This window comes from Apaloderma vittatum, unplaced genomic scaffold, assembly GCF_000703405.1.
Source record: "Apaloderma vittatum isolate BGI_N311 unplaced genomic scaffold, ASM70340v1 scaffold1783, whole genome shotgun sequence".
NCBI lineage: Eukaryota > Metazoa > Chordata > Aves > Trogoniformes > Trogonidae > Apaloderma > Apaloderma vittatum.
The window spans coordinates 4,440-21,433 of NW_009709625.1; the positions used below are offsets into that span (position 1 = coordinate 4,440).

The 16,994-nt window shown below is 36.5% G+C and overlaps 1 protein-coding gene across 1 annotated transcript in view; it reads left to right on the forward strand.

The window, feature by feature from the left end:
• Positions 1-16,264: 16,264 nt before the first annotated feature.
• DCN (decorin) overlaps positions 16,265-16,994 on the forward strand; it is a 39,383-nt gene continuing 38,653 nt past the window's right edge. Inside the window, exon 1 of the mRNA XM_009866988.1 lies at positions 16,265-16,393. The gene's annotated coding sequence lies outside the window, so the exon portion shown is untranslated. The remainder of the gene's footprint in view (positions 16,394-16,994) is intronic.

Genomic DNA, 16,994 nt, shown 5'->3' on the forward strand with positions numbered 1-16,994 from the left:
ACCATATATCTAATAATAGGTGGTTTATATACTACTTATTTCTTTTACAGGCAAGGAAAAATATTTCCTGCTAACTATTTCAGCTCCATATTATATCCACACTTCCTGGATGTATCTACAAAGTGTATCAAGAAATATAAATATGCATACAAAAAACAGTATGTTTTTTAATACTTACAGTTAGTAAACCATCTTATAAGGTATAGTTTTCAATCAGAAAAATGCAAGCAATAAATTATCTACAGGATCCAAGAGATTGCTGGTCTCCATGAAGAGTATTTAGAATCTCCAACAGCTGTAAGGATATTCAGAAAATGTAAAGTTGTCCCCAAGAAGAGAGTCAACACCTGACTATGGAAATCTTTATATGAAAAAGTGTGAATTGGAAATTTAATACACTTGCTGGAAGTAAAGTGTATTTAAACTGGGATAAGTTCTGAGTGTGTGAGGAAAAATATTTTTAAGTGTTCAAACAAGTTATAAATTACATTTCTTTTAGTTTCTGTATTTATTTTTACTGAATTTATGAACACACGGAAGTTGTTTCAAATTAATATCTGAAAGTCACCTTCAATAATTTCTCAGCCCTTTGCTCAAAATTACAAAAAGTGTCAGTATATTTTAAAATCACTGTCAGGGAACAATTCAAAAGCAGAAATGGTCTGGTTTTGAAAGACAAGTTACATGCCAAGAGTGAGTTTTCGAGGTCAGTAATTTTTGTTGTTTTCTAGTTGCTTTTGTCAACATCCCTGTACTTTCATGACTGTTGGTAAGCTCAAACCAATGCCACCTATCAAAAAGATCAAATGGATGGAACATAAAAATTAGTCTTACAAATGTCTCTTAATCACATGTCATTTTAATATAAAGATTTATTTTAATATAAAGATTTATATTACAGATGAGATACCTGAAATGACAGATAAGCCTTTTTTTCTTGTTACTAGATAAATACCTGATATAAAAAAAACCAAAAGCTTTAAAATCTCAGACTTTCTAATGTTTTAACTTTTCAGATGGCAAAAAATTGTTTTCTGGTACATAAAACCATTCTACTTGATACTTATTAGTACTACAAGTACATTAAAAAGCTATAAGTGATATTATTAGCAAAGATGAATGCTGCCAAGTAGCCTGTGCATTTTGTCTAGCCAATACAGTAAACATTAATTCACCAGCAGTGTCTGGTACTCTGCTGACTCTGATACTCTTCATGTGCATGGTAATAAAATAAAGTTCAGCAGTAACTAACCCATAGCAGTAGATTACATGCTATTTCCCGAAGATCACTTCAGGAAGAATGTCAGCCTGTTCTCATGCCAAAGGGATGATAAAGTATTAGATACTGGAGCTGGGAAATGCTAAGTGGTTTCTTACTATTAGTGGAGAAATATGCAGTATGGGCAAACTCCTTATAAGCGAAATTAGCAGTTCTTCTAAATATATTCTGCCAGAAGTAAAATACAAATCTTTGTTTGTTCAATACATGAAATATCTGGTTACTCTTCTTGTAATGTTTATTCATACATGATTTCACAGTAGCTTAAAATTTCTAATACCATTTCCAAAATATATACTTGTACCCAGATAATGCGGTCTCATTTTAGAAGTGCTAAATTCCAAACAGAACTGAGCTGATGCACAAAATTGACCTATTTATTTGTGGTCATATCCAACATCCACTAAAATTAAGGAAAACCATAATTCTCTTGTGTGCAGTAGGATCAAGGAGTTCCTAAGTCCCTTAACTTTAAGCATCCACTTGAACAAACATTTGCCAGAAGACCCTTTAAAATGCCTCATCAGTATGTGGTAAAAAAATTTGGATTTTGAGGAAAATGTTTATTTCTGATCATTTACACTTATTCAGGAAAATGATTTTTAATGAAGGTCAGTGGTAAATCATTATATATTAAAATATTTTTTATTCAGAATATCACATGGAATTTTCCTTACAAACTATTCAGGAGAAAAAAAAATCTTATTTTTCAGTGTTCTGCATAAGGCAAAAGATGTTTAACTAGAGAAATATGAAAATAACCTTGAGTAAATGCATTGTAATAATACTATTTATACTATTTTTGTATCTCAGTCTATTAATTCTGGCAGTTTTCTCACGGCCTCTCATATAATCTATTTATACTGTGTCTGTCTGCACACTATGTGACTGAGACTGGTATTTGTTTTACTTTTATATCATACTGTGAAGCGTTCATTGCCCTCTTTAAATAAGCATTTAGAATTTCCCGTTTCTTGTGGAAAAAAAAAAGTTTTCTTTTCAATTATGTACAAAACTGAATGAATTTGGAGGAAAAAACCCTGACTTAGTGAATAACTTGCTTCAAAGACCAGCATAATTTGTTAAATAAATAAAAAAAAGTTAAAAAAGGGAAATAAATATTTGAGTAAGAAACATGAAATAACACATGGTGTATATCTAATAAATAGATATAATCACTAATTTATGAATGACCATGAGCTTTAGGTTTCCCTCTGGGCCAATCCTAGATAAGCTACACAAGCTTTCCAACATACCTGTGACAGCCTTTATTCTTCTGCCCTTATCGTACTCTCTGTAACCGTAGAACTACACCAAGGGAGCGCTACAAGGATGATTAAGGGATTTGAACATCTCTTCTATGAGGAGAGACTGAGAGAACTGAGGCTGTTTAGCCTTGAAAGGAGATGGCTGAGAGGGGACCTTATTAATGTATATAAATATCTGAGGGATGGGTGTCAAGGGGAAGGAGACAATCTCTTTTCAGTGGTGCCCAGCATTAGAACAAGAAATAATGGGTTTAAGTTAGAACATAGGAAGTCCCACCTCAACATGAGGAGAAATTTCTTTACTGTGAGGGTGACAGAGCACTGGCACAGGCTGCCCAGAGAGGTTGTGGAGTCTCCTTCTCTGGAGACATTCAAAACCCTCTTGGACACGTTCTGTGTGACATACTCTAGGTGATCCTGCTCTGGTGGAGAGGTTGGACTAGATGATCTTTTGAGGTCCCTTCCAATCCCTAATATTCTATGATTCTACAACAAGGCAGCCCACCTGGAATACTCGGGCAAAGCCCTGCCTGCCAGTGGTCAGTGAGCAGCCAGGTTGCTTTCAGTGGCCTCTGCACAGCATCCCAGCTTGGAAGGAGTGTGGAGCTTAATGATATTATTCCAGTGATCAATCCACTCTACGTGCCATTTAGAAATTTTTTAAACAGGCACAATTTTTCAAATTAAGAAACTTTGAACATAGAATTTGCCTTGTAACAGTACAGATTCCTTTTTCTAGAAGTGACTGAAGAAATTTCTCAGCATGAGACAAAGTAGGAAGAAGTATAACCCCGTGGGAGTACTCAAGGGTACATATTTTTTAAGTCTCACTCGTGAATAATGGACAAAGATGTCAGAAAAATATATGTGCTATGGGAGGAAAACATTAAGTGATTCAGTCTGGTGAGCAATAGGTGTAGCTTGAATTTTAATCTTTCCGCATCTAGCAATCTCCTCCCCCCTTTTTCTGTCTTATTCTTTTATTTTCCCTTTTAATTTATTAAATACTATTCACATTCAATCTTACATGAGTGACGTGTTTTTTTCACAAGAAATGTTCATTCCCAGATAGCGTTTATTATTAATTGCACTGTGTGCTAGAGCACACAGATATTTCCAGATATTCAAGGGATATACATTTTTGCATACTAGAATGTCTTACATTTAGTAGCATTTAATATGTAATATAATGAATATAACTCCTTTGCCTTTTCCATATCCACCTTCCAAGAATGGCTTGCACAAGAAAATATCTGGATTGCAAACAGTCTCTTCAGTGCCAGAAAAAACTCTGCTGTCTCTATATGACTCCACAGTCCTGTCAAACTTCAATTTTAAAGTTGCCTGGCTATTCTTTCAGGTCTACAAATCACATCACTGTGTGTCCCAAAGTTAATATGTTCCCTCAGTAACTGGTTCATGTGAAACGGGTTGCTATAAAATTTGCATCCAAATTTTTATTGTACCAGCGAGGAGGAAAACCCAGGCTCAACGACATTGCAAATTTACCTCAATATTTCTTACTTCAGACACAAATGAAAAGATAGATATCTTTTCTTTTCAGACCAAATTAAACAAACCACATGATTTCTCTGAGATAGTATGCACTTGCCATGAAATATTTACAAATGATCTCTGCAAGGGTAAAAAGAACTAAATCAGTCAAATTTAAATTCCCACTGTAAATCTGGATACAGTAAGTTAAGTGTAGCCTTATACTAAATTTTAATCTACAATATTTACGTCAGACTAACTGAAGAAATGCAAGTCTGCAATGCCTCCAGAAGAAAACGGTTATTCTTTGTGCATGACTTTTTAATGCACAGTCCCAGAAAGATCTGCTACTCCAGACATTTGAAATAGATGTCCAATTTCATTAATTCTCTGTTTAATGCAGAAAAGAGTTCAGAAATAGCATCCAAATCATATGTACATGTTGCTGGTCTCTTGCTCTGCCTTCAAGACACAATGGAGTTTGGCTCCAGTTGTATCAGAACTGCTTTTGCTGGGTTCTGCTTGCATTAGTTGATGTGCCCACACAATCAGTATTTGAAAATAGATGAAAGCAACTGAAATAAAATGTTACTACCTCTAGTTTTAGGGTATTTTGCAGAGCTTTGACAGTGAAATTTACTATCAACCCTCAAGAGGGTTTTAGATACTAGTGTCTCAATGTCTGAACTCACATTTGTTGATTCAGATAATCCTGAAGTCTACAGAAAAGCCAGGAATTCAAGATGATTTTACACCAGATGATGTGTCAACTCTTCTTTCTCATTTCAGAATATGTAGTCACCTTTCTTTTCAGACAAGTCATTCTTTTTCATTTGTGAACTATTCACTGGATTCTGAAGCAGGAGATTTATCCACTGGATGTAGATCTTGTTTCATTACTGTAAACCAGAAAGTTAAGGACCTTGAGGTACGGACAGGCATTCAAATAATCCACCTCACAATTCTTTAAAATGTGATTATAATGCCACTGAGATGTAGAAATCCTTGGCAAACTTAGAAATACTTTTCACAGAAAGTCAGAGTCATCATTCTTCCACAAAAGAGAAACCAAGATACAAGATGTGATACAGTAATCTGAGATAATTTGTAACTTTCATGCGGTAGGTGTTATGGTGCCTTCATATTGAATGCGAAGGTGGAGGTTTACTCTTTTTCATATATTTTGAGGACATGTAAGAGAATATAGCATAGTGACAAAGATATACAAAAAAAAGAGAAGTGGTTAGAGGATCAACAGTTGTTTAGAGGAGTCTTAAGAAGAAAATTATGACAATCCTCAAGTATGCAAAAGGTTGCTATGAAGAAGACTGTGACAAAGCTGTTCTACAAGAAGTAGAAAAAAAAGTAGAATCATAGAATTGTCAGGATTGGAAGGGACCTTAAAGATGATCTAGTTTCAGCCACCCTTCCATGGGCAGGGACATCCCCCACTAGATCAGGTTGCTCAGAGCCCCATCCAGCCTGGCCTGAAAAACTTCCAGGGATGGGGCTTCCACCACCTCTCTGGGCAACCTGTGCCAGTGTCTTACCACCCTCCTGGTGAAGAACTTTCTAACGTCCAGTCTGAACCGATCCATCTCTAGCTTTAATCATTACATGACATCCTAAAAAGCCCCTCGCCAACTTTCTTGTAGAACCCCTTAAGACACTGGAAGGCCACAATAAGGTCTCCTCGGAGCCTTCTTTTCTCCAGACTGAACAACCCCAACTCTCTCAGGCTGTCTTCATAGAAGTAATTGGCTCTGTTTGCAGCAGAGACTGATATTTGATACTGAGGAAGTTGTAATAACCATCACTAAAGCTGAGTAACAGGATCCAGTGCTGGAGAGCAGAGCCCTTGAAGATCTACCTGGCCATAGAGAGCAGAAACAACCGTGAGGGGAGAACCATCATCTCTGGGAGGTGCTTTGCTTGATGCCACTTCACAACATAAAGGTGGACTCAGTGGTCTCCTTTGTTCTCTTTCCTACATTGCTGTTATTAGTGTGATTTCATGCTGTTCTTTGTCAGAAGCTTGCGGTGGAGTACCACTACTGAAAAAATGCTTACTGGAGCTTTTGCATCACAGGCATAGCATACAGTTTATATACTATAAAGTGCTGCTGAGTGTTCAGCTCAAAAGCCTATATCAGCATCAAAAGAGTGTTTGTCACACCTATTTCTACAGTTTTTACAGACCCACATCCCATGACGCTTGTATCAAATTAATTATGTTGCCTTAGTATATACTTTTTTTCTGGAAATTAAAGACCACCAGAGGAAACTCCTCCTTTATGCTTAGCAACGCTGTAAATGTTATCATATTTACTATGTCATATATAGCCATTTAATGACTAATGTACATTTAAATAAAAGAGATGTGGGAATCCAGATTACAGTCACTGTTATTGAAAAATCTTATTGAGTTAAATAGGAATAAAATAAATGTGCTTTTATAGAAATGACCAAAACCCCAAGAGAACCAAATAATAAATGAGAATCTTTCAACAATTTTTTTACATGGAACAAGATGTAGAACAGAGTTCTAATAGTAAGAATCTAATTTTCCAGTGTTTTTCCATTTGATTGTGTTGCATGATTTAAAAATACTATACAAGCCCAATTTTGTTTCTTGTTAAATATTTTGGATTTTTTCACACACACAGCTCAAACCATCACATTTCCCGTCTCACGATTTTGGGGCTTTTTCTCTTCAAGGAGTTGAATTATTATAAAGATATTATTATAAAGGGATATCTTGGAAAAATAATTTAATTTTTAAACTTCTAAATAAAAATACATGTAGATATAAAGCCATTCCTCATGGTGATAGAGAATATCTTTGTGTCCAGTGAGTGTCTGTTTTGAATATACTGTTCTCCAAAAGCAAAGAGACTGGAAGAACTAAGAAACTGATGCATAGTTTTCTGTGCCTTATGTAATGATGAGTTGATGGGTCTTAGACTATCTCTTAGCCTTCAGAAGAGCTAGCACAGAAATTCAAATTTCTGTAGCAGTAGATCTAAACCAAAATCAAGCTTTCACACAAGATAAGCCTGACAAGTCTGGGCAAAGGGCACACTGCAGGTCAGAGATTGGTAAAGCTGCTGCATATGTCACATCAGTAACTTCAGTTCACCAGCTTTATACAAACAAAATGAAACAAGGAAAAAAAAGAGGGTGAAGGACTCTGTATGTCTAGAAATGTCGTATTTAATTAAGTCACATTTTGTGATAATTTGCTTTATAATTGCCAGCTGTTTTGAGTCAAGAGTTTATAGTCATAGGAATCGCAGGGTCATCACAATATTTTTTGTAGTCCCACTTAGCACCCAGCACAAGGCTTATCTCTCTTCAATATCAAATGGCAATTCCTTCTCCTTTAGAGTACAAAACAACAAATCCCTAAGCGCACATCACTTTTTAACTGGACAAGATGAAAGTACATATTTGTTTTTGGAGGAAAAATGGGAATATGTAAAAGACAAAATTTACACTTTTTTTTTTTTTATGAACAGGTCAACTGAGAAGGAAACTAATTCAAGCTATAATAAACACTATACAAACTTTCATTATAAAGCAATAATTTGACTCTCATTTTCCTTGATGAAAGTAATCTGGTATTATCTTTAAAAGCTTCAAACCTGAAACACAAGAATGTGAGTTTTCATCTTCTACAGCCACAGATTTTTTATTATGAACAGAAGGTCATATTATGTTTCATTTTTAAAAAATAAAATATCCTGAGGTATAATATTACTAAAGAAGCTATAAAAAATAATATTCTCAGACTGACTAAACTTTCTTTCAAGATTTAAAAAAATACTTTTAAAAACTACAGAAAACATTTTGCTGTCTCCAGCATGTTTGGCAGTTGCATTTCACACATTTTATACTTTTTAAGTGTCACCAATTTTGTTGTCGTTTAATCTGAAACACACCGTAATATATTATCAATTCGCTACTTGAAAAAGAAACTATATGAAAAAAAAATTGCATGCTTTAGAAAACAACACCAAAACTGTCTTAATGAACACAAAATCTGAGAGGCTCTGAGGAGACTTGTAGGAAAGGAAGGAGATTTTCAGTAGATTGTGGGAGCTCTGTAGCTCTGCTCTAAATTCTTATAAAATGGCTGGACAGGAACATTTGTGGAGAGGAGTCAGAATATACTGACAAATGCCATGTAAAATGGTGGCAAAGGATCATAGAATCATAGAATCATAGAATCATAGAATCATAGAATCATAGAATCATAGAATCATAGAATCATAGAATCATAGAATCATAGAATCATAGAATCATAGAATCATAGAATCATAGAATCATAGAATCATAGAACAGTTCAGGTTGGAAAAGACCCTTGGGATCATCTAGTCCAACCATTAACCCTACACTACAAACTCACCCCTAAACCATATCACCCAACACCACATCTAAACGACACTTGAACACATCCAGGGATGGCAACTCAACCACCTCCCTAGGCACTCTATTCCAGTGTCTGACCACTCTTTCTGTGAAGAATTTCTTCCTAATGTCCAGCCTAAACATGCCCTGTTGCAACTTGAAACCATTTCCCCTGGTTCTGTCCCTAATTACCTGTGAGAAGAGACCAGCACCAACCTCTCTACAATGTCCTTTCAAGTAACTGTAGAGCATGATGAGATCCCCCCTCAGCCTCCTCTTTGTCAAACTGAACAGACCCAGCTCAAACTGGGTCAAACTGAACAGACCCTTCTCCCCAGCTGGGGGAATGCAACGCCTTTGGGGCCTGGAAGAAGTGAGGTGGCAAAACGGGCTCTTTCTAAACCATACAGGTTTCCATGCTGGATGTGCACTTGACAAATAGATGATGACTATTAAAAAGGCATTTTGGACTATAAATAGCAGGTGTCCTTTAGGCTAAAACAAGACCTAAACTCAAGCCACAGCTGGACAGGAGGAAAAAAGAGCTTTTGTGAGGCTTGAAAGATTTTACAAAATCTCCTAAATTATTAGAGCATTGTTGAATATATTTTAAAAACTTGGTTTTCTTTCTTCTATGATTTGAAAAATAATTGTTTATTTTTGTGACTTAATTACATTGCTGCTTTTGCCAAATATTTCTCATCTTAAATTGACACAAAAATGGCATTGCAGGCTGTGAATGGGCTACATACCAAGAGAACTTTTTCTCAGGGAGTTGAATTTTCTAGTTGTGACTGAAAGATAGATAATTCCTCTTGCAGAGTTGATTCATACAATTTGAAGGGGACATGGGGTGCAGGAACGCAGTGGAAGACTTTTAACAACATAACAGAAAGCTGTTCCAACCTGTCCAAGTCTCAAGATTCAGTTTGCAGTGGTTTTGGTTTATAAATGAAAAACAGTCTCTGAATGCTTTGTGTTTTTTTTTTGCCTGCAAGCATATGTTTGGCTTCTTCAGAGGCAAGCTTTCCATCTTGTTATAAAAAGCTGATACATTCATTTTGAAATATCTTATTTAGTTTTTACATGTAAAGCAAAATAACCCACTCTTTAAACTTGGTTGGTAGATTCAAAGTAATTCAATATACTGAGCTTTTCAAAAGTGATTAGTTGGTGTAGGTGCCTGCCTGTTTTCTCTGCCCATCCTCCAGTGTGTTATGCAACACCAGATTTTCAAAATCTACTCACTGTAAGTTTTTTGAAAATCAGATTTATTGGAGGTATTTTGGAAAATGTTTAGTCACTTTTCTAAGCCTTGACTTAAATCTCTAAGGTTTTAGATTTCTGGTGCATTATGACAGATGAAGATGAATCAAGAAATTCAGTGGCTAAATTTTGAAATGTCATAGATCATGGGATGCTGCAATTTCAGTAAGATGGTATGATTTATGTCTCCTGGGGGGTGTGTCATAAATTTGTCTACGATGTAAGTAAATCTAAAAAAAGCCACAACAACCAAAAAAAAACAGAAGCGAGACAAATAAATGCAATCCATGAATATTCATAATCAAAGTATAGTTTAACATTTATTCAGTTGAAACACAATGGACGTGTGCCACCCTTTAAGTTAACAAGTATCTGGTCTTTTTGGAAAAGAATGTTGCTCCAGGAACATGGTATGGAGCAAAGAAGGAAATGAAAAACTTATTGAAAGAAGGAAATAAAACAATGAATAATGTAGAAAAAAAGTCAACCTTTTCTGTTTTTTTCAGGTTACTAATAGAGTAAACATCTTACTGTAATGCAACAGGTGAAGGAATTTTCGTCAGATTAAAAAATTAAACTGTTTTTTTTAGAAAAACTCACTGTGTTTTAATCAGGTTGACAATGGAAAATTAATGTTGAGGAACAGCAATACAAGTACTTGCTTAGAGCAATCCTTTGAAGAGCTTATTTATAAGAATAAAATTAGAATATGCTTTAAAGATTGCTCAAAAGAAAGACTATATCTGTTTAATGACAAGTTAAATTGAATGACTCTTCAAACACTTAATGAAATGCAATGGATATTTTAATGACTCTTCTGAGCAATACTGTAACCTGGAGGCATTTAATGGCTGATGACCCTAGTTCCCAGTGATCTTAGAAGTGAAAGAAATCTGATTCTATATTGATGGAAGAAGATTTTAAAAATATGAATTTAAAAATGCTCTACTTCCCTTTTGTATTTTGCCCTTCTTGAAGAGGTTTGTATTCTGCTTTGGCATGTCTTGAAATCGGGAAAAAACATTGAGTACAGTTTATAGTCTTCTCATGATCACTTCTCCATCCTGAATGCTAGATATTGTCTGTGCTATTTGGACTCTCCTTCCACATAATTGTTTTTCTTTATTATGTTTTAAAATTGACTCAAAAACAGTGAGTTACTTCAAAGGTTCAAGAGTTATGAAAAGCACATTCTTTTCATTTGAACCCCACAGGGCACAGTCTGTTTAAACAGGGCTGATTTTCATGTAACTCATCACCATCCACCTTAAGATTCTCAACAGGTCCACTCTATAGTGAGGTCACACAATCCAAACAAAACTAGTGAGTTTTGTGATGTCATTGCTTATATCTTCAAAGTCACCATTTTGTATGTTTAGTCAAAGTTAGAAATTATATATTTCATCAGCAGATTGCCAACATAAAAGACTGAGTGTTTTAATACAAAGACACAGACACAACCCTACTGCAAACATCCTTTTTTTTTCTATTTCACTCCTTTTTTTTTTCCCAAGGGCTTTCCTCAGTAATACAGTCTCTAGCTCCTCCTGAAAAGCTTTACTCTCTGTGATGACTAAATTGGAAATCAAGGTTGACCTGGCTATTCACATGTTTTTCATAATCTGGGAATAGGCTGTTCAGAGCTGCACAGGATGTGTCTCATTTTGAATGCTGGTTCATAACCCCTGAGTAACAGAGGACATGCAAAGAGTACAGTTCCAAGATTTGCATGAATTACTGTCATCCTTTTCTAGGGCATTGTGTAATCCAGCTGGGATAATGAGGCTTGTCCAGAGCATGACCTAAGGGCCATCAAAATGAGAATTAAGGTTTGGATTTTTCATCTGAACTTTGGAAATGGTTGGACTCCAACTCAAGACACTGCATAATCCAAAGAAAGGCCAAAAACTGATGAAACAGCTGCTCACTTGAAATTTCATCTCCTCATATCTACACTAATCCTCTCATCTCTCCAGTCACCATTCCCTCTTTCATTGCCTACACTCCCAGAGTGACACAAACTCTCATCCTTGGAGTTGTAGCCTTCTGGTACCTTTGGTGAGGTGTATCTGCCAGTACACTCCTTCCTTCATGTCAGAGGTTTTCCAGAGGGTAGAAGAGTGCTGATACTTGTACAGAAGCCACACAGGGACAAAATGTAATCCTATTTATCACTGAAACACAGCAAATGGAGCACCTGTGTACTGATACAGAGGAGTATCAGTGTGTATGATAGCAAATGTTTTTGCATATATTTTATTCACCACTAATTAAAGGTGAAGAGGTGAAGTCAAAGTGAGGTTCTAGCGTCTTTGGTCCACAATGACTTTTCTCTTACTGTTTCTAGGATGGCTAGAAGCTGAGAGGACTCCTACAAAGTCTAGCTCTACCTATTTACTGCATTTTTGAGGGAGAGAGTTAAGAGTGATCTCAATGTGTATGTCTACACTATGAAAGTGTGAGGAATAGTTTAGGCAGGCTTACTCCTCAAGGCTAGATGTTAAGTTCAGAGTATCTGAAATTGTAGTGAGTAGGAGAGAATAGAAATGCCAGTAAAGGGAAGCCAGTGTTGAGTACAGGAATAGGCTGGCTTTTCCAAAGAAAAGAGAACAAAGTAAAGGACGTGATCACACGGTGGATATTTCGGCTGAGGATATTCTGTATTTGTTTCCTAGTGTGGTCTCTAATGCCCACAGATTCCCTTCAGAAGAGAGCAGGGAGATGACCATGAAGGTTACACAGTACCTGCTCTTTCAGAGTAGGAAAGGGAGAGAAGGGAAGACAGTGACAGAAGAGACTATTTCTCCAAAGATAAGGCTTTCCCTTTTCAGTTGTATTTTGTTCAGACAGTTGTACAAGCACTTTCACAACTGCATAAAAATAATACTATTGGTAGCACATGTCCAAAATCTGATACATTGGTCCTTTTGATCTGTAGAACTGTCAAGAAGTTCAGGACTATCATTGCAGAGCACTGAAAGAGACTCTGATTCTCAGAATATCGAGAAATTACATTTCTGTTTCTTCAGCTAACTTGCTAGGCTCTGCCTGGGTCAATATTTACCTGGATCAATGTTTACTAAGCTTGAGGCAATATTTACTCACAGTTTTAACAGAGGAATTCCATTGCTATGTTAAAGAACAGTTTACTACAGGTGACTGGAAGAAATTATTATGCACAGTGTAGAAAAGAGAGACAGTCAGTAGTTTATTAGAGAATGTGGAGGATGTCATGCTAGGCAGCTAGTGAAGCCGAGGTGTCAAATACAAAGATAGAGGAGGTAGAAAGAACCCCTGAGAGGCAGCCAAACAGCAGATCTGGCTTCATCCTATCCTGACGGTGACTGGCACTTACATAGCTGGTTCATGAGGACTTTGAGGCAGATTTGCCTGCCCCTCTTCCTTGCCACACCAATCACAACAATGCTAACCAGTCTTTGATCATCAGACCTGGGATCTATTAGAAGGCAGCCCAAGAGAAATGCCTTTTCCTACAGTGAAAACTTAAAATAAGGAAGAACCTGAATATCTGAGGCACCATATTCCTGTCCTCCTGCTTTGGTTATATTCCAGTAACGTTCTGGATTGCAGTAAATGCCACCCTTTTTTTCCCAGGCTCCCTAAAACCAAAAGCCTTTCTTTTCACCCCCAGGAGCAGATTGTTTTGGCTTCCCACTCTTCTGAGGAGTCTGCAACTTGTTCTGGCAGTGCTGGGTGTCTGCCGGACATGCTTCTCTCCCAACCCATCCCCACACTCCAGGAGCTCTTTCCCCAGGGTATATTTTCTTCTTACAGAGCAGCTGCTCATCGCCTTCCTGCAGAGACGTTCGCTGGACCCAGGCAGAGCAATCAACAGTAGGCAGGCAGGCTCCCTGCCTTCTTTCCCACCACTGCCCTTTGAAAGGTCCACAAAATATTCTGTGAGCAAATAAAACAGATTCTATCCATCAAAATTTAATAAAAAAGACTGTTATATAAATAACTAACATGCAGTTGCCTGTAACTTTCTGAGAATCAGTATTTGGAGCAGTGTGTAGCCCTGTAAGTTTGTTAAATCAGAGTAATAAAATTATATAGAAACCAAGGTTGTTCTAATCACGATTTTTTTTTTTATTGACTATGACGTGGCCAAGGTAGGTCAGACTGGGAAGGAGAGCTTATCGATGCTAAACCCTGTGCATAGTCATGGGTCTTAAAATTATATAATGACTTGATATTGTTATTGGATTGTGGGTTTTTTTGTGACTTAGCAAGGGGCAAAGAGTGGGGTTAAAGGAATGCTCATGTCAGAAGGGAACCTACATTCCCATAACAACACACAAACTACCCAAAACAATTCATGGGGTAGTGCACCAATATTCTGTGTCTCAAGTCCTCCACCATTTGGTTGCTCAATTCCTCACATAGTCCACTTTGCATTTCAGGAGGGCTTGTATGCCTAACACATACCCCTTCTGCCTCTGGTATTGACAGGCAGTGTAGGTGTTTTCATAATTCCTAAAGGCAGTAACAACTTTTCCCCTCTGAGCTTCTTGGGAGAGACTTTATTACAGAATAAGCAGGAAGATTGTCCTCCACAGGCAGCAGTTCCTCAGCAGGTAGACTGGGGACGCCTAGTCCACCTGGCAGGCACCCTGTGCTCCACTTTTTCCTAACACTTCATGGTTTTGTCTGACTCTTCCCTAACATCTAAGAAAAAAACAGGAGAGGTGGCTGTCCTTCCCGTGGTGTGCCTCCAAAGATGACCAAGCTATTAAATTATAACATGTTTCAACCTTATAATGGAGACCAGAACAAATGCATTACGATTTTAATGGGAAAGAATATGAATGGGGTTTGTGAAGCAAACTGACAACAAGTGTACCCTGACCTGTTCCTCATCAAAATCTTGCTTTGAAATGTTTTTAAACACCAGATGCAGCTGGTGACTAAGGTTCAAATAACTGACATTGTTAAGATGCAGCCAAGATTTCCGCAAGCCTCCTGGTGACACTTCTGGACAAAGATAAGGCTTTGTTGTAAGCATGAAAGCTTGGAACACCACTAAAAGCTTGGAACACCACTAATCACATGTAGAAAAATGTCACAACAAAAATCATTAGCAGTCTTGAATCTAGTGGAGAGGCAGGGGAAAGAAGTAAACCCAAGAACTAGAGGTGAACAAACGGTCTTTAACTTTTAGAGTGAGCTATATAAAGAAGATGTAATGTGAGATGTCTGATTATACCATACCTTTATGTTACACTGACCAAAACTCTGTTTGATCAATAACTCTGCCATGTTTTCTTCTACCGAAGCAGAACAATTGTAAGAACCATTTTATGGCTGTTCCTGAAATTAAATTAAGAAAATAGCTAAATTTTCTAGAGGTTTTTGTGAATCTAAAGGTTCAGACTTCTTTTAAAGATCATTTCACATTTTACAGGCTTTAATTTCGGATTTGCACCTGGTCTTAGCCTAGGGGCAGAGGCAAAAAGATACAAGTCAAAACACAGAGGCACAAGCTTTCAGTATTTAGACAGGGCAGCTAACAGCACAGGGAAGCTACACATGTTCACAATGTGTTTGGATTACTAAACAAATAGTAATTATTGTATTTGCTCTTCTTTCAACTTGCTAGACTTTTAAAATAGCTCAGGAATAGAGAAAATGCATTTTGGCTTCCTTTGATATTTACATCAGAAGAGAAATTACTAAAATATAAATCTGAACAATGAGTCAGATACGTATTTCCTTTCATGATTTAAAAAATCTCCACTGTCTGTTTAAAAAAAAAAACAACACAACCCCCCTCACCCCCAAAAAAGCAGCTAAAGCTAATTTCCCCTCTGCTTTGCTGTCCTGGTGAGAAACAGTAAAAAAACCAACAAAGTTTATATAAAGCCGTTCTAACCACAAATGTTAGAATGGTTCTACTAATGAAAACATGATTTTCAGATACATCAAAAGCACGCTGTATTTTGAAAAAATATATAAAAACTCTGTTATTAGACTAGATAATGGTATACTACACTGTATATTACTTGGTTTGACAATGATTGCAGCATAAGCAAAACCAGGTTGATATCTGTTTAAATAGTTTTACCTAAAGCTATCCTTTTTTTCCTGATATTAATCTCTACTTTGACTAACTCCAAGATTAATTTTATATCATTTCCTTGAATTGCAAATTCTATAAACAAGAGGAACAGCCAAACATTTTTCTCAGTAATGAGTCATAAAAAAAATATAGTTAAAACCAAGAAAACTTTTCTAAATATACGTTTCAGGGACATAACTAACCTAAGTAAGATGAATTACAGCTAAACATCTGTCTTAAAACATACAAGTAGTTTGGTTTTCTAAACAGATGAAAAAGAAGTAAAGCAAATGAAAAAGAAAAAGGAGGAAAAGAAAGCAAAAGAGCTGATAAAGTTTCTGGCTACAATACAGGAGACATATCATTACCATATGATCTAATGTGGGTGTCAGCCTGGATTGTGTTCATTGAGAGAAACCTTATTTTTTAACTGTGCTATGGAATAGAAGCAGGAGGGTTTTCCACCAAGTGACAGTCACTGAGCTGAACTTACCCCCTCCTCCTTTCCACACCTGCAAAGCCTTTGCCTGGGTTGAATATTTAGTTTAATTACATCTCAGCTTTGAGAGCTCCTGTTGCAAATCCCTGGATTAAAAGGTACGGTTTTCAGTAATTCTCCTGAACTATGCTGCACTAATAAAACTTCAGTCTACGGCAAGAACTAGTTGAATTTTAAGAGAAGCAAGGAAAAAATCCTACTAAATGTTTAGCAATGTTAAGTTTTGTATCCAGCACTTTTGTTTCTTGGGAACATGAGAATGCCTTCTCAAGGGCTGTGCAGATTTCCTACTGTTTATTTGACTGTTCTGTCTCTTGTTTTGATTTGTATAAGCACTGCTATAGTCCTTTCTTTTTCCTTACTGTAAACTTTTCCAGCAGTATATTCTCTGTTTGCAATCCAGTGTTTAGAATCGGTGATGTAGTGAATGTAAAGAAAGCGTGAATTCTTACATTTCTGTTTTAAACTGCACTCCGTGATTTCTTTTTCATTCGGATTTCTTCATATGTATTCCAAACATTAATGAATATAATTTAAAATTCAGAGGGAAAAAAAAAAGTAGTAGTTAGTTAAACAGACTCAGCGTGTGCCTTTGTAATGTTAGAAAGTGCTGTGTTAAGTGTACAAACAAGGGACTCACATTTAAAGAAAGTCCCTATGAATGAAATAGTAGAAAAGAAAATTCCTGGATTTGAAACT